Source organism: Mustela erminea, chromosome 12 (genome assembly GCF_009829155.1).
Source record: "Mustela erminea isolate mMusErm1 chromosome 12, mMusErm1.Pri, whole genome shotgun sequence".
NCBI lineage: Eukaryota > Metazoa > Chordata > Mammalia > Carnivora > Mustelidae > Mustela > Mustela erminea.
In genome coordinates, this window is record NC_045625.1 from 74,899,124 (window position 1) to 74,909,463 (window position 10,340).

Here is a 10,340-nt window from a genome sequence, read left to right on the forward strand (position 1 = left end):
CAAGCAGGGGTCCCCATGATGACCCATCCCACGCACAAGCAACACTCAACACCTGCTGCCGAGATTTCAACCCTTTAGGAACGGCCCCTTGCACTCGAACGGTCCAGAAGGATTGATGACAGATGAAATGGCTTCTCATTCCGTCTGGTGTGGATTTCTCATATACTGAATTCCCACGGGCATCGCCAAAAAGGACCTTAGCAGTACATCAAAGCACCACCTCTGGTTTTAAAAAAACTAAACAAAACAAATTTTTTTGTGCGTGTTCACAGGCGTTACAGCTCTGAAAATTTGTCCAGCAGGTTTTCCGGGCCTTACCAGAAAATCCCTAAAAATGAATTTTTTTATTTTCATTCCCTATGCTAAGTGACTGTAATTTGGGGCAACCCCACACTTGATTTGTTTTCTACCTCTCACAGTGTTTGGCAAGCAACATGCTTTTACAAAAGCTGGCGTGCTCCTGGCCTTTCAGTGTTCATATATAACCTCATGAAGGACAGACTTTCCAGTTCAGGAGGGGGAATTTGGAGCAGGTCTTTTCCTCTAAATGAAAGGGCCTCTCTACAAAGAACACAGACTTACAGACACACAGAGGTAAAGTCACTTTTTTTCTGCCTCAGGGTGGACCCTGGAGGTATATATAGTCTGATAGTAGGCCTGTGGGGAAGACTGTTATCCACTGGAGATCCGGGGCCCAGTGGCCTCGATCATTGGCTCTAGTTGTTCAATGTCTGCCAAGTTCTGACTCTACCTTACAGTGGCTACAGCAGAAGGAAACCAGGACATACAGGGGGAATAGGAGGGGTGGTACTCGTACCAATACATGAGCCATGTCTCCCATCAGCCATTAGACATGGCATTAGATGGGCGGAATCCAGTCTCCAAGTGACACATGCCCAAGACACCTCAGCTTCGGTTTCCATTCAGTTTGCCTTGGGCCTTTTACTCTTCTAGTCCACACACAGCTCGACCCAAGGCCCAACCCCATCTGTGGAAGTCACACAGCTGCTGTTTGTTGGGCTTTCTTTCCACTCAGGAGAGTTGATTCTATCTACGACATGGGTGTCGAGCACGGAGGATATAGTCTGATAGTAGGCCTGTGGGGAAGACTGTTATCCACTGGAGATCCGGGGCCCAGTGGCCTCGATCATTGGCTCTAGTTGTTCAATGTCTGCCAAGTTCTGACTCTACCTTACAGTGGCTACAGCAGAAGGAAACCAGGACATACAGGGGGAATAGGAGGGGTGGTACTCGTACCAATACATGAGCCATGTCTCCCACCAGCCATTAGACATGGCATTAGATGGGCGGAATCCAGTCTCCAAGTGACACATGCCCAAGACACCTCAGCTTCGGTTTCCATTCAGTTTGCCTTGGGCCTTTTACTCTTCTAGTCCACACACAGCTCGACCCAAGGCCCAACCCCATCTGTGGAAGTCACACAGCTGCTGTTTGTTGGCAATGACCCGTCCACTCCGGAGAGTTGATTCTATCTACGACATGGGTGTCGAGCACGGGGGATAGAGCTGAAGGCAGTAGTCTAGGTGTCTATCCAGACAGACAACATGAAACACTGATAACGCAAGCGTTCAGTGTTGCTCCAAGTAGAACCCACAGGAGCCGCCAGGGCAGCGTGGAGACAGTGGGAAGGCAGGACGAAGAAGTAAACCTCCGGATGCGCTGAAAGGACAGACGGAGAAGGACGGTCAGCGTGGAAACTGGAGGAAACTCCAACAGGGCCATGGAAGGAGTGGGCATATTTGGGGGACTGGGAAGGGACAGGAACATGGAGTTTAGGCTGGGAAGCAGACAGAAAAGATGCCGGAAAAGAGATTCGGGGATGGTTTACTGAGATCTTGAATGTCCAGCAAGAGGACTGAAACTTTACTATGCAGCACTGATGCGCTAGGCAAAGATTTCAGTATAAGGGGTACATGAGGCTGTAAGAAAGAGAACCAGGGGCACCTGGGTGGCTCAGTGGGTTAAGCCTCTGCCTTTGGCTCGGGTCATGATCTCAGAGTTCTGGGATCGAGCCCCGCGTCGGGCTCTCTGCTCAGTGGGGAGCCTGCTTCCTCCTCTCTATCTGCCTGCCTCTCTGCCTGCTTGTGATCTCTCTCTCTCTCTGTCAAATAAATAAATAAAATATTAAAAAAAAAAAAAGAAATAGAACCAGGATAGACTGGAGACCAGGATCCAAGGCTGCTATTATAGATTTTATACTACTGGGGAGAAAATCTCCGCAACTGAAATTTACTCTCTCCAAGTTCTAGAGGCTTGAAATCTGAAATCAAGGTGCCAGCAAGGTTGGTTTCCTTTGAGGGGTCTTTTCCTGTCTTTCAAACAGCCCCCATCTCATTGGGTCCTCACATGGTTTTTCCTCCAGATGCGCAGGGAAAGAGAGAGAGGTTCCTGGTGTCTCTTCGTCTTCTTCTAAGATCACCAGTTCTTTCGGACACAGGCCCCACCTTTACTCTACTTTCATCACTTCTTTTAAAGGCCCTTTCTCTAAATACAGTCACTTTGAGGGCTTTGACAGAAGGACTGGGGCGGGGATACGACTCAGGCCTTAATAAATGGTATGAGCTTCGACTCAAGTAGTGACCATGGAAAAGCAAGGCTTTGGAAATATAAGTGGAAAATATTTATGAAGGGTAGAGAGGCAATGCAAAACAATACTAACATTACCAACCCAAAAGAATTGGTGGGGGCCGGGGGGCTGGGGAGATGCTTCACAGAAGATAGGCGGCCCCTGCAGGACTTCATATGTCTTTACCCTCCCTTGACACGCCCCCCTGGAGACTCCTGAGTTTTCTAACACAAAAACAACCCTTCTTTTATTATATACAAATTGTTAGTACCAAATATAAGGAGTTTTAGGGTTGTGCTAGAGACTGTAACTATGGAAAATGGGATGAAATTAAATGAAGGGGCTTGAGACTTCAGTGAAAAAAGACCATAATATTGAGCTCTGTGAGACAGGATAATACTCAGTTTCCCAAAGGAATCAAGTGCTGCCACATTATTCAGCGACCAAAGCCAGTATCAAAATTGCACAGAAGGATATTCAGCATCCTTCAGACACCTGGAAGCCCCTTCCTCTTTCAGTGGATGACTAAGTTACCAGAGATCTGATGTCCTGGCCTGGACCATCACGTCATCTGAGTGGCCCAGCAATTGCAATGTCCCTTCATCCTCTTAACTAAAAGCTAATTCACTCAAAGCTTGAATATTGTTCACAAAATGGCTTAGATTGTGTCCCCCAGAACCAGACCCTGAGATGAGTATTCAGGCCCATCTGGTTTATCACACACATGCTCCCAGGAGAGACTGGCAAGGGAATGCAGAAGCAGGACAGAACGAGGAGGCCACAGAAAGATGTGTGCTTAGCAGGTTCGACAGAGGGTAGTATTATCCAGGTCCCTTGGGGGACAAGGACATGCAATGTGTGCCTCGGAGCCAGGGCAGAGGAGCTGGGCTTTCTTTCCTACTCCCTCTCCCACCAGTCACTGCTTCTGGGCTGCCCCAGAGTGGTGTCCAGGTACCACAGTCTCTCCAGCTCTTTGGGCAAATTCTAGCTGTCCAAGAGCACCTTGTCCTAGAAGTAGCTTCAGGTCCCTTCTGTTGGCAGTGAAAGCACATCAAAGCCAGGGGGGACACAAAAAGCCTAAGGAGAAATTCAAGGAGATCTATGCAAGCACACACACCCTAATTCCATAATTCTACTAAAATATATGCAAAAGAAAAAGTTGTACATGTGCAGGATAATTTAACCTGGTACATTGTTCTAGTGCTATTTAAAAGCTGTGTGTAACCTAGCAGGATTTTGTTTCTAAGCACCAGAAACCTCCACCCAAACTGTTCAGTAATGAGGGAATCCCCTCATTCCCAAACAGTTACACCCAGAAGTACTTGGGCGTCTCCAACGTAGTTCCGTGTGCACCCAGCTTCATTTTCCACCACTCTTCCTGGCTCCTCCACCTTTCTCTATGGGATGACTTTGTTCTTAATATAGCTTAATATAGCTTCAGCAGGACTTTAAAAAAGGAAGGAAGGAAGGAAGAAAAATGGCTGTAACTGTTCTAAAAGCAGGGGGATTTTTCTCTTTTTGCAGCCACAGAACACCAGTACTGAGGTTCATTCTAACTGAATTAACTTCGGTTCCTTGCTCACTCCTGAACAAATCATTGTGGCCAAGGGCATGGGGTCACATAGTGTAGTTTAAGGCAAACAGGGCTAATTTGAGAGAAGAGAGGGAAAGGGAAGAAAAATCCCACCCAAACCACGTCACTGATTAACAATGGACAAATAGTTCTAGATAGCCACCAATGCAGGGCAAAACTGACTGCTACTGAGATACCCTACACAGGGGGCTGGTTTTACAAGTTAGAGTATCCTTCAGTGAATTGCCTCACATCCACTTAAAAATCTGTAACAATACAAAAAGATGTCTCAAATCTTGAATGTCCAGCAAGAGGACTTATATGGAAAGAGATTATAAAATCTTGGAAAGATATACACCCATCCGTTAACAGGAGCCTTCTTGATACAGTGGCATCATGGTTGGTTTTCATGATTTTTGCGTTAAACTTTTACTTGTGCTTATTCTTATTTTCCCCAAAAGTTGTATAATAAAATCTATTCCTTTGTAAAGGACAAACATCCATTCTGTTACCTTCCTGTTTTTTATGGATCTGCGTATTTCTCACATCTTTTGCCCTTTACTATAAATCCTTCAAAAGAGGCATTTTGTTTTGTTTTGTTAATGAAATAAGTCCAACAAAATAAAGGGACATGCCCAGCCTTTCACCGTAACTTTTTACAAGCACCGATATGAAAATCAAGTATCTGGGTTTCTGTTACAATCCTGTTCCACATCCCTGTTCAATCTTGCCTCCCCTCAGATGAGAAGGGAGATCACTCTTTACACACCTCTGCCAAACAGAATGAGTGCTAACAGAGGGACCTCTCCACTAGGCACCAGAAAGCCTCACCATTTCAAGGGACTGTCAATACTTGTCACTGCAGAAGTCAAAGAGGGGCCCCTCCTGCAGAGGACTATTACTGACATGCAGTCCATGAACTACTCCCAGGAGCCCCCAGAAGCGTACATGGCTACCAGCTGCTCCTGAGCTTGTTGGAACACGAAGACTGACTCCATTTCCGCTGGTTATTTTGTCCTGCTTTAATTACCGGTGCCTGTGTGACAGAGCATGGATTCAGCTGTCAAGGAGCAGGATCTCTCTCGGCCACCAGGCCCTAAGACGTGCTGGGCTGTCTTCCTGATCGCTCTATCAATAGCCAGCATCAATGCTTCCCTTGGAAAAAGGGCATTAAGGAAAAGATCAAAATGCCAAATCTATGCCCTTTGTGAACCACACCAGATGGGATTCAGAGAAATTAATTGTCACACCCCCACCCTCATTACCAGAACTGAAGCTCTCAAAGCCACTAGGAATAGTTTCTTTTGTCCTTCATGCATTTTCCATGAAGCAGCCACCTTCCTCTAAACTTGGACTAGTATTTCAGATTGCCCAGGCCATAAAGAATCTGAGAATGCTCCGACTAATGGAAAACTTAAGGTCCTTTTAAGGGCACTGAAAGCATCAAAATTCTGTGGTTCCAGCATCAACAGACTTCTTGGTGGACATTTTCCTGATCTATCGCTATACTGAGTGCTACAGATTTTTCTGTGTGGCTACACTGAGTGCTGGACTCCCAGCAAGACCAGCGTTCTGCTTCTTTTACCTTTGAGTCATGTGACTAATCCTGGCCAATTTATTGTAAGTGACGGTGAAGCTGTCATTTCAGAGACAAGACACTTCACAGGCCAGTGAGATGCTCCAATACCCGCCCTGCAACCTCACCATACAAATACATGTTGAGGGGTGCCTGGGTGGCTCAGTGAGTTAAAGCCTCTGCCTTCAGCTTTGGTCATGATCTCAGGGTCCTGGGATCAAGCCCTGCATCGGGCTCTCTGCTCAGCGGGGAGCCTGCTTCCCCTTCTCTCTCTGCCTGCCTCTCTGCCTACTTGTGATCTCTGTCAAATAAATAAATAAAAATATTTAAAAACAAACAAACAAACAAAAAACCCAAATACATGTTGTGACAGGCACAGTGCAAGATCAGAGGGGCCCTTATCACTGAGCCAACCCTTGGCAGGGTCTCCCAGACCCATGGACAATACTATGTGAATAGAAAGTGTGTTTTAAAGATGCTTAAACCCAAGGCACCCTTAATTGGTTAAGTGTCCAGCTCTTGATTTCAATTCAGAGCATGATCTCAGGGTCCTGGGATCGAGCCCCATGTCGGGCTCCCTGCTCAGTGGGAAATCTGCTTGAAGAGTCTCTCTCTCTCTCTTTCTCTCTCTCGTTCTCACTCACTCTCTCTAAAAATCTTTAAATATATAAATAACAAATAAAGATACATAAATCCTGTATTGATTTTTACAATAATACCTTGACTCATACAAGTGTTTAATAGAAGTCAGACAGTGCTGGGCACTCAACATGCATTACCTCACTTATTCTCCAAAACAACATGGTAAGATTCAGTCCATTATGATTCCACTTCACTGAAGAAACAAAGAGATACTTCGTACAAGATCATATAGCAACGGAGTCACGTGACCAGGATGAGACTTCAAAATTTGCGCTTATAACCACCACATTGCTGCGGTGGGATGGAATTTAAACAAAAGTGGAATGAAGAAGCCAAAGGTGAGCTAAATAATGAAGAGCAGAGTCAGAAGAAGGAGGGAAGAAGGGAACAAGAAAGCCTTAAGATACTGAGTTAAGACAATTGGCCATTAGAAAAGTAGGCGACTTTGTAAAAGCCCCCAAAGCCTTGCCCAGCAGTTTATAGCAGGAGAAGGGGCAACGGTTAAAAACCACAGATGAACAAATAAGTGAGCAGTTGTCTTAACTGAGCAACATTTGTGTATGGAACATGTCACAATCAACCTGACTATAGGAAATTTTCGCCTATATTTTTTGTAAAGATTTATGTATTTGAGAAAGAGAGTGTGTGTACTGCACGGCGGTGGGGGGTAGAAAAGCAGACTCTCCGCTACACAGGGAGCCCAACCCAGGGTTCAGTCTCAGCACCCTGGGATCGGGACCTGAGCCGAAGGCAGATCCTTAACTGAGCTACCCAGGTGCCCCAAGTTTTAAATTTAAATAATCTTTTTTTTTTTTTTAACTGAGTAGGAGACTCCACAATTTTGCCCTCACAAAATATTTTACTTCCAATTATGATCCAGACAACTTTCACAGAATCCAAACAAAAATGTCAGAATTTTATTAACCATTCATTTGTTTAGAGCATCAGACTTTGTGTTCCATTGGACAGTAAATCAAAGAGCCCACATAACACTGAACCGGAATTATTAAGGAGTGCCATAAGTGCAAACACTTACATTATCCCTTTTAAGACATTTTTCAGGATAAATAGGCATCTCCAGAAGTTAATAAGGAGTACGCATCTAAATCCAAAATTTCAAGCAGTAAACATGAGAAATGATTCTTTGGTAAATTAAAATTCACAGTTTCTAATAAAGTTGACAAGAATCTACATATATATATATATATATATATATATATATATATATATATATATTTACATATTTTATTATGCTTTGAGGAAATTCAACTGGAAGAATCAAGATAAATGTACCATGTCTCAATATTTCCAAAGCTTAACTCCTTCTAAGTACAGACAACGAAAATACCTATTTTAATTTTACCCAATACTGTGGGTTTGCTTTAGAATTTATGAAATTATCAGCTTCAGACTCTATCTGCCTTATCCTTCTGCATTTCATTCCTGGTTTCAGGGCTGAATTTCAGCAGAGGACAGAGCCCCCCACTAGGAGAGGGAGATACCATCTGCAATCCTTAAGAAGCTGTCGCTCTAAACACATAAAAAATGTCCAAGGACTCATCCAACAAAAACAAAGGCGGTGGGGGTGGTGCGGTGTGGGTCATCCATGGGACAGCTATAGAAGATCATGTCCATTGAGCATAAACACTCTAAAAGGATTCCAAACTTCATGACTCACTTGTGGCCTTTTTTTTTTTTTTTTTTTTAAAGCAATTTAAAGTCAAAAAATTTTTGGAATGGGAGAAGATGCAATGAAGTACTATCCATCCATCCACCCTTCCCACACAGGACTTTCTCTCTGGTTTGACTTCTCAGGGATACCAACACACACCATACCCCATCCCATACCCCAACCCATCCCAACCCCCCACAAATGATCTTCCCCCTTATTCTTCTCCTATTCAGATCCTATACAGCCTTCAGAGGCCAGTTCAAGTGGCACTACCACCATGAAGGCCTCATGAAATCTCAATCCCATGGGACCTTTCTTCTTCTAAGTATCTCTTCTTCTAATCTTTTATCCCACACTTAGGGATAGGTTGGTTTCCCATCATCTCTATAGGATTAGTCTTGCTCTTCCACTTAAAGTCCTTAACAACTGTGTCTTACTTATCTCTTGCTTATTCCCCTGCGTATCTAACACGATCCTGACTACACAGCATAGGCTCCGCTTACGTTTTTAAGAAAATTGTGTATAATATTGAAAATGGAATGACAAAAATACCAACTTAGAACTGAAGTCCAGTTTCTTCAACATAAGCAAGTATCAGTCTCAATGGTGACCAGCCCAATCGCATGACCACATTCATCATCTAAGAACCCATAAATAATTTTTAGATATCCTTTCCTTCTATGAGAGGACAAAAGGTTACAACCTTGGGCTTTGACAGTAACCTACTAACACATTCTCTGGAGCAATGTGGGAGAAAAGCAGCTCAAAAATCAAGCTGAGGCTGGGTTTCTTTAGAGGAGACTAGTATGGAAGCAGGGGCTCCACTGCTGTAGAAATATGGATTTTCAACCCTTGGCTTCAACAGCAGCAACTTTTGACCATTATGCAACAACCACTGCTGGGCATGTCAGACTCAAATTCTGAAAATGTAATATTAATACACACCCATGAGAAGTTTTGAAATTCAATTTAGTTGTGTTATTGAACAGAAATCTATCACTGAAAACAAGCTGACTAGCCAGTGATAGGGGAATAGGCGAGTTCCATCTAATTCCCACTGTTGATGCCTTTCTTCCTCTCCCATCTTATGTAACAGCCACGCTGCTTGGACAGAATTTCCCTTGTCCCCAAAACAGGCCACTTCATGTCACCTCATCCCCCCACACCTTGCTACAGTGACTCTATCACTTGTGGACAAAAAGTCTGCTCTTCAGTTAGTGGTAGTCCCTGGCTACCACAACCGGTTGAGTTTAGTCCAAAGTGAAAACAACTTCTGGTAGTTTGGGGCAAAGACCTCTGCCTGCAAAGTTCAGTGCTGTAGAGCGAAATACATTTCCCTGAAATTCCTGTGTTGAAGCTCTAACCCCCTGTGTGATAGTATTTGAAGATGGGACCTTCAGGGGGTAATTAGGTTTATGTGAAGGAGTGAAGGGGAGGTCCTCATGTTAGGATGGGCACCCTTATAAGAACAGACACCAGATACCTTGCTTTCTGTCTTCCTGAGGATGGATACCTTTCAAAAAGGACAGACCTCTTGAGAGGAAGAAATGGAAACAATGGTATTATACCTAATGGTATACCGAATGGTATTATACCTAATCCCACTTGAAGTTTTGGTTTCTTTCACTTGAAATTAAAAAATCTCTTAACATGTAGAAATTATATATGTACAAGGCTAAGGTTTAAAAGACAGAGGAGGGGCGACTGGGTGGCTCAGTGGGTTAAAGCCTCTGCCTTGGGCTCAGGTCATGATCCCAGGATCCTGGGGTCGAGCCCCACATCGGGCTCTCTGCTCAGCAGGGAGCCTGCTTCTTCCTCTCTCTCTGCCTGCCTCTCTGCCTACTAGTGATCTCTGTCTGTCAAATAAATAAATAAAATCTTTTAAAAAATAAAAAATAAAAGACAGAGAAAACATTGAATTTTGAGGATAGCAAGATGGATGGATTTTCTCCTATTTTGAAATCAGTTAACCTTCACTAAGGTCTTAAAAAAGGTCAAATATATGCATTATTTCATTCAATCCCCTTCTTACAAGGAGCAATCCATAACTGCAACTTTATTTTATTGCCGTTTTGTTAGAGAAGGGAAGAGAAAAAAGAGAAAGAGAGAAAGGGGGAGAAGCAGCAGGAGAGAGGGAGAGAGAATCTTAAGCAGGCTCCACACCCAGCACAGAGCCCAACACTGGCCTCGATAATGACCTGAGATCATGACCTGAGCTGAAATCAAGAGTCAGATGCTTTACTGACTGAGCTACTCAAGCACCCCTATCACTGCAACTTTAATGTTGTCT

General features: G+C 44.0%; 1 non-coding gene across 1 annotated transcript; it reads left to right on the top strand.

Moving 5' to 3' along the window:
* Positions 1–270: 270 nt before the first annotated feature.
* On the top strand, positions 271–330 carry LOC116571248. Its single transcript, XR_004277806.1, has one exon. It is a non-coding gene; the product is annotated as a U7 small nuclear RNA (small nuclear RNA).
* Positions 331–10,340: the final 10,010 nt, after the last annotated feature.